This window comes from Ascaphus truei, chromosome 2 (assembly GCF_040206685.1).
Source record: "Ascaphus truei isolate aAscTru1 chromosome 2, aAscTru1.hap1, whole genome shotgun sequence".
In the NCBI taxonomy this organism is placed as follows: domain Eukaryota; kingdom Metazoa; phylum Chordata; class Amphibia; order Anura; family Ascaphidae; genus Ascaphus; species Ascaphus truei.
In genome coordinates, this window is record NC_134484.1 from 236,727,766 (window position 1) to 236,749,612 (window position 21,847).

Sequence of the window (21,847 nt, forward strand, 5' to 3'; positions counted from 1 at the left end):
GGTCGTGGGGGGACCAGGGGAGGCCGTGAGGGGACCTCTGGAGGACATGGTGGGACCAGGGGAGGTCTTGGGGGGACCAGGGGAGGCCGTGGGGGGACCAGGGGAGGCCGTGGGGGGACCAGGGGAGGCCATGGGGGGACCAGGGGAGGCCATGGCGGGGCCATGGGGGGCCGTGGGGAGGCCGTGGGAGGACCAGGGGAGGCCGTTGGGGGACCAGTGGAGGCCGTGGGGGGACCAGGGGAGGCCGTGTGAGGACCTCTGGAGGACATGGTGGGACCAGGGGAGGTCTTGGGGGGACCAGGGGAGGCCGTGGGGGGACCAGGGGAGGCCGTGGGGGGACCAGGGGAGGCCATGGGGGGACCAGGGGAGGCCATGGCGGGGCCATGGGGGGCCGTGGGGAGGCCGTGGGAGGACCAGGGGAGGCCGTTGGGGGACCAGGGGAGGCCGTGAGGGGACCTCTGGAGGACATGGTGGGACCAGGGGAGGTCTTGGGGGGACCAGGGGAGGCTGTGGGGGGACCAGGGGAGGCCGTGGGGGGACCAGGGGAGGCCATGGGGGGACCAGGGGAGGCCATGGCGGGGCCATGGGGGGCCGTGGGGAGGCCGTGGGAGGACCAGGGGAGGCCGTTGGGGGACCAGGGGAGGCCATGGGGGGACCAGGGGAGGCCATGGGGGGGCCATGGGGGGCCGTGGGGAGGCCATGGGAGGACCAGGGGAGGCCGTTGGGGGACCAGGGGAGGCCATGGGGGGACCAGGGGAGGCCATGGGGGGACAATGGGAGCCCGTGGGGGGACCTCTGGAGGCCGTGGGGGAACCTCTGGAGGCCATGGTGGGACCAGGGGAGGTCTTGAGGGGACCAGGGGAGGCTGTGGGGGGACCAGGGGAGACCTCTGGAGGCCGTGGGGGGACCAGGGGAGGTCCAGGAGAGGTCGTGGGGGGACCAGGGGAGGCCGTGAGGGGACTTCTGGAGGACATGGTGGGACCAGGGGAGGTCTTGGGGGGACCAGGGGAGGCCGTGGGGGGACCAGGGGAGGCCGTGGGGGGACCAGGGGAGGCCATGGGGGGACCAGGGGAGGCCATGGCGGGGCCATGGGGGGCCGTGGGGAGGCCGTGGGAGGACCAGGGGAGGCCGTTGGGGGACCAGGGGAGGCCGTGAGGGGACCTCTGGAGGACATGGTGGGACCAGGGGAGGTCTTGGGGGGACCAGGTAGGCCGTGGGGGGACCAGGGGAGGCCGTGGGGGGACCAGGGGAGGCCATGGGGGGACCAGGGGAGGCCATGGCGGGGCCATGGGGGGCCGTGGGGAGGCCGTGGGAGGACCAGGGGAGGCCGTTGGGGGACCAGGGGAGGCCATGGGGGGACCAGGGGAGGCCATGGGGGGGCCATGGGGGGCCGTGGGGAGGCCGTGGGAGGACCAGGGGAGGCCGTTGGGGGACCAGGGGAGGCCATGGGGGGACCAGGGGAGGCCATGGGGGGACAATGGGAGGCCGTGGGGGGACCTCTGGAGGCCGTGGGGGAACCTCTGGAGGCCATGGTGGGACCAGGGGAGGTCTTGAGGGGACCAGGGGAGGCTGTGGGGGGACCAGGGGAGACCTCTGGAGGCCGTGGGGGGACCAGGGGAGGTCCAGGAGAGGTCGTGGGGGGACCAGGGGAGGCTGTGGGGGGTTCAGGGGAGGCTGTGGGGGGACCAGGGGAGGTCTTGGGGGGACCAGGGGAGATCTTGGGGGGACCAGGGGAGGCCGTGGGGGGACCAGGGGAGGCCAGTGAGGGGGCCAAAGAAGGCCAGGGGAGAAGCATGGGAGGACATGGGACATTGCTACCTTGCTCTATGCTGAACAGAAGAAATGGTGGCTTCACAGCTCAGAGCCTGTCTGCGAGCCAAAAAAAAAAAAATCCTGGCAAAGCGCCAGCCAATCAGGTTGGGGAGGGGGGGTGGTCCGGCAGGGGAATTGTAGGGATCGTCAGTGGGTACAATCTGGTTGCCAGGGACGACTGGAAGGATGTGTCAGCACTGAGCATGGGGATTTTTTTTTTTGACAGGCACGGCCAGGACTGCGAGTGATCCAGGGGAGGGCAAGCGCCCCCCCTTCCCCCCCTGCGGACGCCCATGCCTGGGACAGTTTCATCGTCTTAAAATAAACTGTTCCAGGGAAAGCGTTTTTCTATGTCAATCGAAAGATCTGAGCAATACATTTTTGTTGAAAGGTTATGATCCTGGTCTTGTTGATGACTCTTTCAGCAAGGTGAGGGCTTCTGATAGATCTACATTACTTAAGAAATGCTCCATTAATAAACATACAGGTTATAATACTCCTAGGATTGGATCAGCTAACACTAATGGGGTTTCAAGGTTTATTACTACTTTCAACCAACCCTATAGGTCCATTCAGGGTATTCTTAATACCCATTGGAGCATCTTAAAGTGTGATCCACATTTAGGCAACATACTTCCAGAGAAAATACCTATTGTTTATAGGAAAGCAAAAAACATCAAGAATACTTTAGCTCCGAGCAAATTGAGACCTACTGCTGCAGCTGCCAATGCCACACCTCTCGGCCAAATGGGTAACCATAGATGTGGTAAGGGCCATTGCATCGCGTGCAAACACCTACAGTAGAGGCAACGCTTATTCTAACATTTGCCTTAAACTAGCCGGGTTACATTCAGGGTATGTGCTGGGTATGTTCTGGGCTAGTTTGTGGCACGTTTAAGGCATTTCTTCATTGACTAACGACCCATAGGATTAACACAGCAGGGATCCCTGGCATTCCAATTCAGTTTGAATGGGACTGCCAGGGACCCCCGCTGTTAATCTGATAGGCCATTAATCAATGCAAAAATGCTGGGGCTAGTTTAAGGAAATGTTTTCAGAATGTACCTGGGTGTACTTTGGTCTTTTGGGGAATTGCCACTGGTTTTTGTTAGAATAATCACTGCCTCTATTGTAGCTATTAAATTGGAGTTTGTCTCCCTTCAGAAGAGTGGACAATATGATGTTAAGGGCAGTATTAACTGCCTGAGCACATTTGTTGTCTATCTCTTGCAATGTGGTTGCGGCCTTCAATATGTTGGCCGCACAACTCGATCCCTTAGCACTCGGTTCCTGGAGCATAGGAGGAATGTGATCAATGATGTCACTACCCATAGTCTATCTAGACATTTTACTTGTATACATCATAAGGATCCTGGTTCTTTAACCGTTATGGGCATTGAGCACATTCCTCCTTCTGCTCTAAGAGGGGATCGTTTTAAATCTTTGTGTCGAAGGGAGACATTCTGGATCCACCGGTTGGGGACACTTACCCCCGATGGTCTAAATGAATGTTTGGATACAAGTACTCTGGTATGAGCTTTTAGGTTTGGTTCTGGTTCTGTTCCCTCTGGATACTTCCAGCTACTCATATACATCCCCAATCCCCTCTATTTCCGGTCACCTTTCCCCATTTTCTACCCTTTTCCATAACCCTTCTTTCCCTTTCCCCTCCCCCTTCCTCCCCCTCCCCCCTTTCTTCCCCTTTCACCTCCCCTCCCTTCCCCCCCTCCCCCCTCCCTCCTACCTCCCTCCCCACCCCCCATCCCTTTTCCCTCCCCCCTCCCATCAATATTATCCCCCATCCTGCCCAGTTAATAGAATACCATCCACACCTCATTTCTGTGTGCACATGCATGTTGTATGTATGTATGAATTTGCACATGCATACTTATGTCTGTGTGTATATGTACATATATGTATATGCACACAGAAAATAGACAATTTTGGTTGATATCGCTAGGTTTTATGTTAATTACTAATTATTAATATATGCTATTTACAGGTTTATTTATACACATAGAGAAGTGGTTAGATCGGTTGGACTACCGCTTCAGAAAAAATATGATTAAAAACGGTTTATTGGACTACATTAAAAAAAAATCAAAAACAGGAAAAAACTCTCCTCCCACGCATTTCATGCTCCCTGTGGTGCTTTCTCAATGCGTGGAAGGAGCGGCCACTAAACTCCAAACAACTGATAACAGTAGAAAATTATTACACACAATTCCAGCAAGCTCTAACACCAGAACCCACCACATCATATACATTTGTGCCAAAAGGAGTGCTACTGAGCGTTGCCAAATGTGTACAACAAAAGACAAAGAATGCTACATCCAATGTGACAAAATACATAGTCAAATACTTCAAAGTTAGTATTCTCATGAATAAATGTCATGTAGTTAGACCTTTTGGCGAAAGCGTTATAAGCCAGCAGCCACTTCACGGCATTACCTCATACCCTGCTGTCTATTTAGTTCAATTTAGTTCAATTTAGGTAAAAACATCTCAAATTGTCTGTGTGTCCTGCAATCCTCATACCCTGCTGTCTATTTAGTTCAATTTAGTTCAATTTATTTAAAAACATCTCAAATTGTCTGTGTGTCCTGCAATCCTCATACCCTGCTGTCTATTTAGTTCAATTTAGTTAAATTTAGGTAAAAACATCTCAAATTGTCTGTATGGAAATCATCCCCTTATTGCCTTAATGTAATTCATCTTTCACACTTGTGCAAGACAACACCCACCTTAGAAAAACCATTTGCTTTAACTACCCTCACATGTGCTAATTAAGTTTGTTGTACCAACCAGGTGACTTTCTAAAAGTATATAAGTAAAATCACAACAGCCATTGCTGCTTGCAGCAGTTGCTTCTAAGCAGAAATGCTTTTAAGTAGAAATCTTTAAAGTAGTATGGAAGTTTAAAAAAGGAAGTTCAAAAAGAAGTGGAAAAAGTGGACACAATCTACTGCTTCTGATTCCTGCATTTGAACTACGCTGGAAAGGAGGATATCATCCCAGACTGCACATCTCAACACATTACTATTGCTGTGATGCCGCCTTTACTTCTTATATTTGCTGTAACCTCACTTATTTTCAAATTATGCACTTCCTTCCACCATCCTCATCATGTCTCTAACTCTATTCATATTTCACCATCTCTCCTTACTTCACCACTTCTCAGTTCACATGAACTCCTCTCTTACCTGCGCCCTCTGTCACCATACAGCTATACCTCCTGCACTAAAACGCACCCCTAAAATCATCCTCACACATCCTCTTTCTATCCATGCTTCTCCTCCTTGCTTCTGGGGATATCTCTCCCAATCCTGGTCCCTGTCTTATTTCTACTTGCTCTCGTCCTCGCCTTCCACATGCAACTTCTACTCCTTCTGGTGTCAACCCCTCTAACCTCATACCCATCCCCTGCCACCCTCCCTCCTCTCTCCCTTTCTCCTGTGCCCTTTGGAATGCTCGCTCCTTCTCTAACAAGTTCCTCTCTGTGCATGACTTCTTTCTCTCTCACTCCCTGCTTCTCTTTGCTATAACTGAGACCTGGCTCACTCAGTCTGACTCTGCTCTGCAAGCTGCCCTCCTATGGTGGCCTTTCCTTCACCCACACTCCGCGCCCTGGTGGCAGGTGTGGAGGCGTGGGAATCCTGCTCTCCTCTCTCTGCCGTTACCACACAGTTTCTATTTCCCCCTCTCTTGCTTTTCCCTCCTTTGAGGTTCACACAGTCCAGATCTTCTCTCCCGGTCCATGTGGCGGTCATCTATCGCCCACCTACCTCTACTCATCCCCCTTCTGCCTTTCTCTCTCACTTTGAATCCGGGCTCTCTTTCTTTCTCTCCTCAGACTCCCCTGTTCATCTCCTTGGGGACTTAAATTGCCACATTGATGACCCCTCTCTCCATTGGGCTTCCCGCTTTCTTTCTCTAACTTCTTCTTTTGGCCTTCAACAGTGGACTGAAGCCAGCACCCACAAGGATGGACACTACCTAGACCTGGTTTTCACTAAAAACTTCTCTCTCTCCGACTTCTCCATTTCCCCTTTTCCTCTCTCCGACCATCACCTCATTTCATTTTCTCTCTCTCGCTTCTCTCCATCTCCATCTCCATCTCGCCCTCATTTTTGCAGAAACCTGCGAAGTATTAACCTACCAGCTCTTGATTCCACTTTACACTCCTCCCTCTCCTCTCTCAGTTCTGCTTCAGACCCTGACAACCTGGTCAGGAACTACAACTCTGCCTTATCTTCCTCTCTTGATCTTCATGCCCCGCTTTCTCTCTGCCGTCCTCGCCCTTCTAACCCCAGACCCTGGCTAAACTCCCACACACGCATGCTGCGTTCCTCCACTCGTTCCTCTGAACGCCTCTGGAGGAAATCTCATAGGCTCGCAGATTTCATTCAGTACAAATTTATGCTATCCTGTTTCAACTCTGCCCTCTTTCAGGCTAAACAAACCTACTTTTCATCACTAATCAACACACACAAGTCTAACCCACACCGTCTCTTTTCTGTCTTTGACTCTCTACTCAGACCACTCTCAGCTGCCTCCTCAGGACTTTGCTGACTTTTTTAAGGAAAAGGTGGAGTCCATACGGCAGAACATCCCATCTGTTGCCTCCTCCCATCCCACAATGCTTCCCAACTCTCCTCCTGTCTTTCTTGACTCTTTTTCTGCTATCTCGGAGGAGGATGTATCACTGCTGATCTCCTCTTCTCCCTCTACCACTTGCCCTCTTGATTCCATTCCCTCGCATCTCCTAAAACCTCTTGCTCCTTCTATAATCCCTATGCTCACACAGATCTTTAACTCTTCCCTCTACTCTGGTACCTTTCCTTCATCCTACAAGCATGCAACCGTTATACCATTACTCAAAAACAGCAAGCTTGATCCTACCTGTCCTTCTAACTATCGACCTGTCTCCCTCCTGCCTTTTGCCTGCAAACTCCTTGAACGTCTTGTATTCTCTCGATTGCTACACTTTCTCAACACCTATTTTGTCCTAGACCCTCTACAATCTGGCTTCCGCACTGCTCACTCTACTGAAACAGCCCTCACTAAAATAACTGACGACCTCCACGCTGCAAAAGACAGAGGTCATTACACTCTGCTCATATTACTCGACCTCTCTGCAGCATTCGACACCGTGGACCACCCTCTGCTCCTTCACATTCTCCATACTCTTGGTATTCGGAACAAAGCTTTATCCTGGATCTCCTCTTACCTCTCCCATCGTACCTTCAGTGTCTCTTTTGCTAACACCTCCTCCTCCTCTTTTGATCTCTCTGTGGGGGTACCCCATGTCTCTGTCCTGGGACCCCTTCTCTTTTCTCTCTACACACTCTCTCTAGGTGACCTAATCATATCTTTTGGGTTTAAATATCACCTCTATGCTGACGACACACAAATTTACCTTTCAACCCCTGACCTTACAGCTGCTATACAGACCAAAGTTTCTGAATGCCTCTCTGGAATATCATCCTGGATGGCCATCCGCCGACTGAAACTTAACATGGCAAAAACAGAGCTCCTTATACTTCCTCCCAAACCTGGCCCTACTACCTCCTTCCACATTGCTATTGGAAATACGATCATTCACCCAGTAGCCCAAGCACGCTGCCTAGGGGTCACACTTGATTCCTCTCATTCTCCTCTCATATTCAAAATGTTTCTAAAACTTGTCGCTTTTTCCTCCGCAATATCACAAAGATACGCCTTTTCCCCTGTTACTCGACTGCTAAAACTCTGACTCAGGCCCTCATTCTCTCACGTCTCGATTACTGAAACCTCCTGCTGTCCGGCCTTCCTACCTCTCACCTGTCTCCCCTACAATCTATCCTAAACGCTGCTGCCAGAATCACTCTACTCTTTCCTAAATCTGTCTCCGCATCTCCCCTCCTGAAATCCCTCTCCTGGCTTCCGATTAAATCACGTATCTCACACTTAATTCTCCTGCTCACATTTAAAGCTTTACATTCTTCTGCCCCTCCTTACATCTCAGCCCTAATTTCTCGCTTTGCACCATCACGACTCTTGCGTTCTTCTCAAGGATGTCTTCTTTCTACCCCCTTTGTTTCTAAAGCTCTCTCCCGCCTTAAACCTTTCTCACTTTCTGCCCCACACCTCTCGAATGCCCTTCCCCTCAATACCCAAGTAGCCCCCTCACTATCCACCTTTAAGACCCACCTTAAGAATAATCTGCTTAAAGAAGCATATGAGTAGCACTGGATAATCATGGACACATGACACATAAAGCTTGGCCCCCTGCAGACGCACTTACTAGTATTCCCTCCTACTGTCTCTGTACGTTCTCCCTACCTACCAATTAGATTGTAAGCTCCTCGGAGGAGGGACGCCTTCCTTAATGTTACTTTTACAGTATGTCTGAAGCACTTATTCCCATGATCTGTTATTTATATTATTTGTTATTTATATGACATGTATTACTACTGTGAAGCGCTATGTACATTTATGGTGCTATATAAATAAAGACATACAATACAATACAACTAAATGACCTTTATTCACGCCCAGTAAGTGTAACACTCGTGCTGCCCACAAACCTGACAAGACCCCGGTACTGAGGTGGAGAAGGGAGAACCCAAACACCCGCAGCAGCGGGGGCATGCCCAGAGTGTGGTTTTGAGTGTAGCCGGGACTTGGGCTGTAGATAAGGTTTAGTAGGGTACTTGACGGATCCTTTACGGAAGGTTGCGTAGTCGAGTCCATAATCCAATGATCTGGGAGTAGAGAGAGCCACGTAGTGAGTGTCCATTTGCCAAGTCCAAGGATTAGAGAAGAAGCAAATTCAAGTCCGTAAGCAAATGTCGAGATCCAGAGGAGGTACACAGACAGTCCCCGGGTCAGGAACGAGGAAACTTGATTACAAGATAGAGAGCCAAGCATAAGACCAAACAGCACAAGGCTACGGAGGATTATGCTGAGCACTGACTGAACGTGGGGACAGGAACTAAGTACAGAGCAAAGGACAATGGGAGAGGGGGAGGAGAGGAGGAGCGGAGGCGCATCTCCTGGGCAGCAGGGATAGGAAGAGAGGGCCAAGAGGAAGGTCAGGGGTAGTTGCGCTGCTTGTGGGCGTTGCGCGGCATCCCACGATAGCTGAAGGCAGGGCCAAGCGTGGGAGGCACAGTAGAAGGAGCGCGGGTCTGCGCACGCCCTGTAATGCCGGTGGGCTGGCGCGAGGCCCTGACGAAACCCGGAAGTCGCGGCGGCTGTAGGAGATGCTGAAGTTGCGGTAAGAGCGGAGGGGGCACGTTGTGAGGAACGTGTCCCCAAATCGTTACAGTAACACTCCATTTAACACAAACATATATACACATGCAGCTGTCGTTATCCGATCATTTTGCGGGTTGAATTCCTTGGTACACCCGGTCTTGGTGCGTGATTTCTTGCCATTTTCATGTGTTAAGACGCAAGTTTACTAGTGTTTTGATCGAGTGCAGAACATTGAATTTTAGTGTTGTCTGCAATACCGTCGAGAAACTCAAGTGGCCGATCGCAAGTTGTTTTTTTATTCCCGTATAGTACTTCAAGTGTGTGTAATTGTAATTGGAAGATGAAAAATATGGACACACACAACAAAAAGTATTTTTAACGAATTAAATGTTTTATTTGTACAGGATAATAAAGTTAAAATGAATAATACAAAAATACAATGTTGCCTCTTCTTCCGAATGTAAAATGTATACTGCTGCGGCCGAGTTTATTTGAGCATTTGACCGTTCTCGGCCGCAGCAGTAACCTGGCGCGCGCCAGAGGGTGCCAGGCGCGCGCCGAAGACACGGAGGAGCGCCCTCCGAACGGGGCTTTCTCTCTCCCGCTGCCGGGTCCGCCGGGTCCCACGGAACCCCCTGCCGCCGTCCCCCACATCGCGGGACACCAGGGCTCCCTCGGGGAGCCCTGGACGCGCGTGCAGGGGGCGCAGGCACCCGATGACGCGTGACCACGCGTCGATGATGCGCGGCACGCCGAGGGAGTGCGGCTAGCATGCCGGGGCATCCCCAGGCTTGCGGAGCTAGCCGCACTCAAATAAAGTGTGCCGGTAGTGTATTCCGCGCATGCGTTTATGTCAAAATGGAACCTTGTTGAAATACATATGCGTGTCATCACATTTATACACATGTGTGTTATTATGTTACATTGTTCAGAATTAAATTATTGTACAGTAAGATACAGTGCGTTTCCTCACTGTACTGTAAGTGTATCTATATTTAGATACAGTATATTTAAATGACATCACTACTTGATTTATAGTACTACTGTAAGTTTATTTAAGCACTAAAAGCAACTTAATGTCAAGATTTATATACTGTATACGGTATGTCAGATATTTATATGTATTTAAATGTCTTTAAAATTTATATTACAGTATGTACAGTATAGTGCTACTCTAAGTGTATCTAAACAGTAAATACACCTTATTTGCAAGATGTTTATACTGTATACAGTACTGTAAGTCAGAGAGGTATTTATATACAGTATATTTAAATGCCTTTAGTACTTTATTTATAGTACTACCTTAAGTGTCTAAACAGTAGAGTCATGAACACACCCAAAAGTATATTTAAAGAATTCATTTTTTTAATTGTACAGGGTAATAAAGGAAAAAAGAATAATACAAAAATACAACGTCGCCTCTTCTTCAAAATGTACATGACATGGGGAACAGTACATTATAACTACATTGTGCCTACACTTGAAAAAACTATTAAACCATGATGCCAGTACAGTCCTTTTTAATATCTTCTGCTTTTTGGGGGAGTTGGGGGAAACAAAGCATGCATGGCATGGGGTACAGCACTTTACATTAGGACTTGACGTTTACATTAAGCTTTGAGGGTTTGGGGGAAGGGACATGGCATGCATGGATTTGAGCACTGTGTCTTACCTGGCAGTATTGCAGGGAGAGTTTTCTGCATGGTAATGGTAATAATTACACTCACGCGTAGAGAAACAGAGGATAATGTCCAGAAAGGTGCCAAAAAAAACAGAAGATTGTTCTTTAAAATGTAGTCCATTTGCAAATTGCCAAATAAATAGCCCCAGTCCAATCCTTCTGTGAATGGGCAAAGTTTTTTCTGGTTCTCTGGGATTTGCTAGAATCCCCAGGGCTAGCGAAATCCTGAAGCAGGGCAAGTTTCCTTGTTGCGATGTTTTTAACCCCTTGCGTTCTGGAATCGTAGCCTCTGTACTTAGGTCTTATCCGCTTGAAGAAATCAGGTAACAGCCACAGGAATCACAGGAATCACCCAGGAATGAGGGGTACAGGCCTTTTTAAGGACAAGGGCCTGTGAAGGGATACATTAGCCTCATCCCATTGGCAAGGAATTATCTTCTTCCTATCAGAACCTGCCAGGTCACATGGGCCAGTCCTACAGCCAGCTCAGGTATCTCTGAGCATGCTCAGTAAGCAGCTTGGTAGCACTGCTAAGTAAAAAGGGGCCACTCATTTCTGGGGACGCAATGTCTGGAGTTTGGGTCCCGAGGTGTGAAATATCCAGGAGGAGTAACATGATCTGCTACTCAGAAACATCCTGATTAAGTGACACTTTACGAATCTGGGATCTTTCATCCCAACAGGGGGCTCCTGTATGCATAACATTTGGTCCTTACTGCCTTACAAAGGCAGGAAGACAAAAAAATAGCATCCTGCCTGTACATTTTAAAACAGCAACAGAAAGGCACTTCACTGCAGGTAGAGATTAGCCGGCAAAATGGGGACAGCCATGCATATAGAATTAACCCCTTCAACCCCAACGCGAAATAGGGGTAACCAGCTGAGCCCACTGCCTTTATTAATGCGCTGATTACCCCCATTTTCGCCACATCTCACCCACTCAAAGCCCAAGGTTTGCCCTGGCCACCTCCTCTGGTGGTTGGGCTGACCTGAGGGTTTTTGAAGTCATTAGGTCTTGGGGATTGTCCTGCCGGGAGAGGCCATCAGCGTTCCCATGCTCACTGCCTTTCTTGTGCGGAATGGTGAAGTCACATTCTTGCAAGGCCAGGCTCCAGCGCAAGAGCTTGGCATTCTCTCCCGACACCCTCTACAACCAACTTAGGGGGTTATGGTCAGTGATAACAGTGAAGTGTCTGCCATAGAGATAAGGCTGTAACTTCTTGAGAGCCCATACTATGGCCAGACACTCCTTCTCAATAGTGGCATATGGCCCTTCTCTGGGCAGCCGCTTGCGGCCCAGAAACATCATTGGAGGTTCCCTGACCTCCTCCCCCACCTGGCTGAGCACAGCACCAATGCCAAAGTCTGAGGCATCAGTCTGCTCCAGAAACTTGTTGGGATAATCTGGAGCGGCAAGGATGGGTGCAGTCTTCAAAGCCTGAAATGCTTTTTCCCAGGCTGGAGACCAGACTACCAGCACAGACTGTCGCTGCTGGGTCAAGTCAGTCAGGGGTGTTGCAATGGCACTATACTGGGGAACAAACTTTCTGTAGTAGCCTGCAGTGCCTAGAAACGCCATGACCTGCTTCTTGGTTTTGGGAGTGGGCCACTGCACTACTGCCTCTACCTTAGCTGTTTCTGGCTTGAGGTGCCCTCCACCCACCCTATGCCCTAGGTATAAGACTTCAGCCATCCCTACTAAGCACTTGGTGGGTTTTAAGGTGAGACCTGCCTCCCTAATCCTGGCTAGCACCGCAGCTACATGAAGTAAGTGTGATTCCCAGGAGTTACTGAACCCAGCAATATCATCCAGATAAGCCCTTGCAACCCCTTGCATGCCCTCTAGCAAACAATTGACCAGGCATTGGAAGGTAGCCGGTGCATTCTTCATCCCAAATGGCATCAATAAGAACTCATTGAAGCCACTTGGGGTGATGAAAGCCGACTTCTCCCTTGCCTCCTGGGTCAAAGGGATCAGCCAGTACCCTTTACTGTGATCCCTGGTGGTCAGATACCTTGCCCCTGTGAGTTCATCCTGCAACTCATCCATGCGGGGCATGGGGTAGGCATCTGAAACCATCCCTGAATTGAGTTGCCGGTAGTCCACATAGAACCAGGTGGTCCCATCCTTCTTAGGCACTAGGACTACCGGACAAGCCCAAGGGCTCTGGGATGGTACAAGTACCCCTAGGGCCAGCATCTCCTCCACCTCCATCTCTATACTGCCCTTCACCTCTGCTGACACTCTATAAGCATGCTTATGCAGAGGTCTCAGATCCCCTGTCAGCACTGGGTGCTCAGTGATATGTGTCCTCTCTGGCTTGTCCGTGAACAGAGCCCTATACTGCTCTAGCATAGCCCTGGCATCTGCTCTCTGCCTGACACTCAGCTGAGCCCCCATCTCCCCCTGCTCTATGGTACCTCCCGGCCTAGCCTCCCCTAGGAGATCTGGTATAGCTATGTCCTCCTTGAGCATATGGATGGGATAGACTTTGGTCCTCCCTGTCTCCCTAACCCTTGCTAGCACTGCTGCTACCTGTCCTGGAGACAAACCACAGATCTGCCTGAAGCCAACTATCCTCTCCCTGTATGTCCCCACATACCTCTGCACTCTCTCTGGTGCCCTCTTGACCAGGCGGTGGGAGGTAGCCAGAGCATTCCTCATCCTGAATGGCACCCGGAAAAACTCACAGAGGCCATTCTGAAGGCTGAAGACTGACTCCCCCTTTGCCTTCCTCTCTACATTGTCTGCCACCTCTGCTGATACTCCATAGATATTCTTATGCAGAGGATGCAGATCCCCTGGGAGCACAGGCTGATCCGTACTATGTGCCCTGCCCAGCTTGTCTGAGACAGGACCCTAGGCTGCTCTACCATAGCCCCGGCTTCTGCCCCTGCCTGCCTACCTCCCAGGGCCCCTAGCTCAACTAGGACCCCCCTAGGAAACCCTATCCTACCTAAGAGGCCTGGCACTGCCTGAGCTACTTCCTGAAACATGTTCCCCATTCCTGGTAACATGTTCAGGAGCATCTGCACATAATCACCCGCTTTACCCTCTGGCTGGCAGGCGTCCCAGGGGTGGCCAAAGTCTGCCACTGCCCCTGCTGCCTCCGGCCAGAGGTAAGGCTGCAACAGCTGGGTTCTCATGTGAGTGACCCCCTGATGCCCCACTAGTGAACTGGGTAAGGCTACCTGCAACACTTGCTGCCTACCCTCCCTGAGTCCCACTAACCGTCTTCTACCTGTCCAGCCCCTGGCTAACCCGGTAGAACCTGGCTCCCTACCCGAGAGCCCGCGGTGCCACAGCCCATGGTCTGACCCCCCGCTTTCCCAGGACTCGGACGCCCGCAGTCCCATACCTTCTAAGCTGGGGTCAGCTTTCACCGCATCCCTATCTGCTGTCCCTAATTCTAACCACCCACCCTTAGTCTCTAAGTCAGGGGTAACAGGAACAGGTAAAGGAACAGTAAGTCAGTCACTGGTCGCGACTTAGTAGTCTGGCTTACCTGTCTGGTCTCCGCAGAGGCCACTGGCACCGTTGGTCCCAAATGCAGGGGGACAGAGGTTGATTCTGCTGTGATTCCTGATGACAGGCTCTTAGGAATCGCCGCAAAAGCAGGCAATTCCGCAGCAACCACACAGATCACAGGCTCCAGGTTATTGCTAAGGCGCACCTCAGCAGTTTCCCTGGACAAAACCCCCACCTCCCTCATGCCATGATTGGCATCCCATCCAAAATGATCTGGGCACCCTGTAAGGACCACAGCCCTCCAACAGGCATGGTTCTTTGCATCCCGGTGCCCGGGAGCAAATCTTCTGGCTGCACCAGAATAACAGCAGCACCCAAATCTGGCAAGCTCCCTGCTTGCCGGTCACCAAAGGTAACCCTCCGTGGGTGCCTGCTCAGGACATCAGCAGGCTGCATCTCGACTGATGCACTTGGACATCGTCTGCTCACTGCTGCTGTCTCCAAGGTGAGAAAAGCAGCATCTGCCTGGGACATCCCTCTTGGTTGTGGCTCCATGGCTGTGCTCTGTTCCTCTGTGTGGGCCAGCCCAATCTGGGTTACTGGCCCTGCAGCTTGTGAACGTTGCCCCTGATGGGGTTCCCCAGACCGCTCATGGTCCGGTCAATGTGGCCTGATGTGGCCCACCTTGTGTCAATGATAGCACCGTCTCTCAAGCTTGGACTCCCCAGTATAGGGTGTGTCGCTGCCCACTGTATGTTTGGGAGTCCGCTGAGGTGCAGACTGATCCCCCCCTAGCCGGAATGGCTGCCTCTCTGGGGACTGCTGCGTTGCTCACCAAGGCTCTGTTGGTTACATCTTCATTTGCTGGCTCTGCTGCTTCCATAGCAGTTACTCTGGGAACGTCCTGTTCCCCGCTGACAAGGTGGGAGTGAGGGGGCCTTCCAAGCGCTGTCGACAGGAGCTCGAGTCGCTGTTCATAGCTAAGCCCTTCTCCCCAGGCGGTGAGGAGTGCAATGAGTCCAGAGGTAGCAAGTCCGGCCGCCGCAGCGACTGATCCATCTGCACCCCCAGGCCCCACGCCACCCTCTTCCAGGCGGTCACTGACATCCTGCACTCCGGGCTGAGTACTGTCTGCTGGCGGGGCCATCCTGTCCTCATATTCTTCTAAATCCTCCCCACACATCTCTCCACTATCTGCGCCCGGTTCCAGGTACAAAACCTTCCTGAGCGTGGACTCATGGTGCCGCTGGGGTATAGGTCCAGAGACCAGTGAATTATCTCGTGCTTTTTTGGAAGTGTGTGTACTGTAAGTTGCCACTTGTCTGAGGAGCTTGCAATCTACAAGGTCCTCACTATATTACAGAACACTGCAATATAGGCTCAATCAGTATCTCACCAGCTGCCACCAGTTTTAAACGCTTGTCACGGGAGACACGCTTAATAACACATTTATATTTCGTGGGTCTTGATTGAGCAGAACAGGTTGAGCAAAATAAACTGAGATTTATTCCCTTGATGGGCAAACACACGACAACTGCAGAATAAACTTAATAATTACACTCACGGGTAGAGAAACAGAGGATAATGTCCAGAAAGGTGCCAAAAAAAACAGAAGATTGTTCTTTAAAATGTAGTCCATTTGCAAATTGCCAAATAAATAGCCCCAGTCCAATCCTTCTGTGAATGGGCAAAGTCTTTTCTGGTTCTCTGGGATTTGCTAGAATCCCCAGGGCTAACGAAATCCTGAAGCAGGGCAAGTTTCCTTGTTGCGATGTTTTTAACCCCTTGCGTTCTGGAATCGTAGCCGCTGTACTTAGGTCTTATCCGCTTGAAGAAATCAGGTAACAGACACAGGAATCACAGGAATCACCCAGGAATGAGGGGTACAGGCCTTTTTAAGGACAAGGGCCTGTGAAGGGATACATTAGCCTCATCCCACTGGCAAGGAATTATCTTCCTCCTATCAGAACCTGCCAGGTCACATGGGCCAGTCCTACAGCCAGCTCAGGTATCTCTGAGCATGCTCAGTAAGCAGCTTGGTAGCACTGCTAAGTAAAAAGGGGCCACTCATTTCTGGGGACGCAATGTCTGGAGTTTGGGTCCCGAGGTGTGAAATATCCAGGAGGAGTAACAGGATCTGCTACTCAGAAACATCCTGATTAAGTGACACTTTACGAATCTGGGATCTTTCATCCCAACAGGGGGCTCCTGTATGCATAACATTTTGTCCTTACTGCCTTACAAAGGCAGGCAGACAAAAAAATAGCATCCTGCCTGTACATTTTAAAACAGCAACAGAAAGGCACTTCACTGCAGGTAGAGATTAGCCGGCAAAATGGGGACAGCCATGCATATAGAATTAACCCCTTCATCCCCAACGCGAAATAGGGGTAACCAGCTGAGCCCACTGCCTTTATTAATGTGCTGATTACCCCCATTTTCGCCACAGTCATATAGGGGAACCTTCACCAGAATCCATACAAATAGGAGGAACCCAGGGATCCCTTTCTACTGAGGATAGGGAAAGAAAGCGAAAGCAAGATTTATGTTTCTATTGTGGTAAGCTAGGGCATTATGTGCGAGAATGTCGCAAGAAACCCAAGAAAGTACACCTGTGCATTAAGAAACCAAAAACTCCCCTTCCTCCTGCTAACACACTACGGGCAGCCATGGCAAACTTAAACCTTCCAGCTGTTATCTTATACTATATTAGTGAAAGCACTGTATGCCTGTCAGGATGTCCGGTGTCCCTAGGGGAAATCTCATTGGTCCCTTGGGCGCCCGCCCCCGCACACCTCTCATTGGCCTGAGGCGGAGTGACGGGCCAAACACACACACACACACACACACTAGGCGCACGATTATGTAAGGGGGGCGCGAGCAGCTTGCAGGGAAACCTGGGGGCGGCCAGAGCTGTGCACGGGCGCTCCGTGCTGCTGCTTCTATGTCTGTGTCTTGCAGAGGGGGCGGGGCCAGAAGATCCGTGCTGCTGCTTCTATGTCTGTGTCTTGCAGAGGGGGCGGGGCTTCTCTCTGCACACAGACAAGCCCTCCTTCTCTTCCTGTCTGCTTCCTGTTTTCAGCAGCATGGGGGGTTGGGGGATCGGAGCATGTCGCCCCCCCAGGTGAAATTGTGGACTGATTAAGTGTGTGTGTGTGTGTTGGTGGTGGTGGTGGTGGGGGGGGGAGAGTGATTGAGTGTGTGTGTGGGGGGGTGGGGAGGATTGAGTGTGTGTGTGTGTAGGGCATGGGGGGGATTGAGTGTATGTGTGTGTGTGTGTGTGTGTGTGGGGGAAGTGTGTGTGTGTGTGGGGGGATTGTGTGTGGGAGGGGATTGTGTGTGTGTGTGTGGGGTGGATTGAGTGTGGGGATTGTGTGATTGTGTGTGGGGGGGAATGTGTGGGGGGGGATTGTGTGTGTGTGTGTGGGGGGGATTGAGTCCCCCCTCCCTGCCCTTTGCCCCCCCTCCCTGCTCTTTGCCCCCCCCCTCCCTGCCCTTTGCCCCCCCCTCTCCCTGCCCTTTGCCCCCCCTTCCTGCCCTTTTCCCCACCCCCTTCCACTCCATGCCCCCTGCCCTTCCATGCCTGGGCAACGCCGGATATATCAGCTAGTACAATATAAAGGCCATGACCCCATTGACGTCTCCATTCTCATCGATTCTGGAGCGACCTGGAACTTTTTTGACTTATCCTTTGCTAAAAGATTGGGGATAACAACGCTTCCCAAGAAACAGGACGAAATGGGCAGAGCAGTCGATTGGTCAATCCTTACTTCAGGTCCACTGAAGTAGCATAGTCCTCCATTGAAAATTACTGTAATAGGCATTCGGAAATCCTACAGTTTGATCTCATTGATGCCTCACACTTTCTTGTTTTCCAAGGAATGCCCTGGTTGTCGGATCATAATTATTGACTAGGAGGCATGTTCCATGAAGTTGTTGTCCACATTTTGCAGAGATCAGTGTTTTACGAAAACACCCGAGAAACAATTGATGAATCAAGCTGTCTATATTTCCTCTGGAATTTCAGAGTTCAACCATACATATGCCATCAATGACTCATTACCAGAGATAAATCAAGGATTTAAAAATATTTTCAATCAAATTAAAGCTGAATCCTTGCCCACTCCTTGCTATTTTGACTTTGCCAGGTTGATGTACAGTAGAATCCCTTGCAGCAGAATTTATTCACAGAAGGATAAAATATGTATGAGTCACATTGATGGGCAAGACTCCCAAGAGAGCGATATGGAAGGAAAATCCGTTGGGAAGCTCAGTTCTTCAGGACTTTTGATTTATGAGAAGTTAAAATTGATGCAGATGAAGAGGATGAAAATAGTTATTTTACTGATAGTGATCCAAGACCTTTTATCTGCGCAGTTTCTACTCAGTCAATGAAGATGAAAACATTGATGTGAAGGAAGAAAAGCCTATAAAAGCCATGTGTTATAACAAAGTGTGGGGACTTGAAGGGCTGTTAGAAGTGTGTAACATCCCCCTTGGATTGTTCTGCTGACTTCCCAGTGGACTCTGATGTAGAGACAAATGATGTAAAATCATTGCTATTGCTGAAGACGTTAAAAACATAGGCAATCATTTCTTCAAATCTCAGAACTGGGAGATGGCAACAAGTAAGTACAACAAGGCTCTAGATACAGTATGTAGAAAGCTGTAGAGCTTTCATGGGAGATTACAGCACATTGAAGTTAAATCCTATAGCTGGGAACTGTAACTTGAACAATGCTGTCTGACTGGAGAGCAGTGATTGAAAGCTGTCACGAGGCTTTTGAAATTGATCCATCTAGCACCATAGCACTTTACAAATCATCTTAAGGGTGGGTTTGATTGAATGATTATGAACAGGCACTGGAGGATCTTATGAGAGCTCATGAACTAGCACCTGATAAAAATGTTATCAGTGATTAAATACTTTGGGTCAAACAGCGAACTAAGGATAATCCTCCGAGCCTGAGATCTTAAACTCTAGTCTGGAGTATAAGGTTCAGAACATCCTGATTCGAAGTATAGTGGAGCGGGGAATCATTTTGTTTGGTGGATTGGGCAGGATTCAGACTAAAAACTGGCAGTTTAGGGAGGCCTAAGAGAGTGAGTCCTGTCCTCAGTACTCCTCGTAGGCCTCTAGGGGCAGGCAGATGAGTCAGGTTCAGGCCCAGAACTGGTAAGAACCAGAACAGTCAATGAGGCCAGATCCCATTCTAGTTTCGCTATAAAGCCCAACGAATCCTGCTAGGTCCTTGATTATCAAGCATTTTATTTACAGGAGTCAGGTTATTCTTTGTTCCCTAGCGCTGCGTCTTTCCCTTTTCCTCTTTACTCTGGCTCCTAGTTCTACAGATTTTCAAGTACCTTCTTGTTTTTTGTCTTGTTTTCCCTTTGCACTATTTTGTCCCCCTGTTTATTATTTTGTCCCTTGCTATTATTGTTGTTGCATGTTACATAGTTACATACTGCTGCGGCCGAGTTTATTCGAGCATTTGCCCGTTCTCGGCCGCAGCAGTAAACTGGCGCGCGCCGGAGGGTGCCGGGCGCGCGCCGAAGCAGCGGAAGAGCGCCCTCCGATCGGGGCGCTCTCCCTCCCGCTGCCGGGTCCGCCGGGTCCCCCGGAACCCCCTGCCGCCGTCCCCCACATCACGGGACACCAGGGCTCCCTCGGGGAGCCCTGGACGCGCGTGCAGGGGGCGCAGGCTCCCGATGACGCGTGACCGCGCGTCGGTGACGCGCGGCACGCCGAGGGGCGGCCACTAGCAAGCCGGGAAATCTCCCGGCTTGCGGAACTGGCCGCAGTGCAATAAACTGTGTCGGTAGTGTAGTAGATAAGGTTGAAAAAAGACGTACGTCCATCAAGTTCAACCTATGCTAAATTTAGACAACAGGTACTTAATCCTATATCTATACTTATTGATCCAGAGGAAGGCAAACAAAAAACCCCATTAAGGGGAAAAATTAATTCCTTCCTGACTCCAAGAATTGGCAATCGAATTAATCCCTGGATCAACATCCTTCCCATGTTTACTTATTTGGTATATCCCTGTATACCTTTCCTTTCTAAAAAGATGTCCAACCTTTTTTTAAACAAATCTATTGTATCTGCCATCACAGTCTCCATGGTAATGAATTCCACATTTTAACTGCCCATACTGTAAAGAACCATTTCCTTTTTAAATGTAATGTAGCACTACAGTTTCTTGCAGCCCGTCCTTTTATGTCCCTTAGCACTAATTGTCCCTTGTTTATTATTTAGCTACAGTGGCAGAGCTGCTTGTAAAGTAAAGTGCATATATTTTTCTTGCAACCAGTGCACCACTTGTGTCTGTCTTTTCTGTTATCTTTTTGCTGGGCTCAGCTATCTTTTCTCAAATTTTTCCTAAACTTTACTAACTTTTCATGTGGTGTGCTGAAGGAAGTCAAATGAATGATTTGCTGCACAGTCTTAATGTATTTTACACATGCAGGCAGTTCTAGCAGGAATGAAGGGGGGTTAATTCTAAATGGCCAGGTATAAAAAATATAGACAAATCCTTACCTGAACTATAGCAGGATTTGTTTAGGTGGCTTGGTGTTTGATGTTGGGCAGAATCAGTAAAAAGGAAAGGGACTTTCCTTATTGCAATACCATACATGGTGGATTATACCATTTGAAGGGGTTTAAAGGCAGGTGATATTGAAATTGAGTAACTTATTTTACTAGAGTAAAAACGTGCAGTTAATATTTATGATATTTACTTTTGTTTTGTTGAAGAAAATTGTAAATGGGATGCCAAGTTTATTATGTTTTCTAATTTGTGTATGTTTTGGAAATGTTTCCCCTGTTTGGTTGGCTGAACTTGGTTTGGTCCTAAATGATACAGGTGTCTGATGCTATTTAAGGAGGGATCAGTTTGCAGATCAGAGAGAAGGAGTAGGTGATGGTTGTAATTCACTGCAGATGCCACTGCAAGGCTCATTCGCTTCAGGATCTGCTGCTCCTGCCTCCTTTAAGAGCTGGTACATAGAAATAAATCTGTACAAACTGTCAAAGGAATAAACCTGTCCTGGTTTAGTAACGAATACTTCTCTACTTGTCACCGTCTGACTAGACGCAACCTTTTACAGCTACTATAACTTTTTTTGTGCAGTTCTGCACATTTTGCAGACTCCATTTTGTTTTCCTTGTGTTACATTACATTCTATCAGTATTTACGTATTTTGGACTTTTGCCTTTTTTGCGTTTTCATGCAACCGCCAAGGGTTCCATACAACCTGATAGTATCTTTAAAAAAATATTGTAAGTGATTGGAAGTAGACTGATTGGTCTGTAGTTCTTGATGTCTTCTTTTTTTCCTTTTATTGTTAATAACTATGGAATTGCTCCATTGTTCTGATGTTTTACTGTTCTTCAAACTTCATGTGAAGAGTTTTGAAAGTATTTTCCCTACATCTTCCCCAGCTTCTTTGAAGATTTCAGTTGCAATTCCATCTTCCTTTGGGGCCTTCCTATTATTCATGGCTTTTATTGCCTTTGCCACATCTACTGGGAGGACTGTAACGCGTAACTCATCACAAATGAAGTGCGACTGCGGTGCTGAGGTAGGGAATTGATAAACGCTGACCGACAGCCCCACGGGCGCGCCTAGGATTTAGAGTGG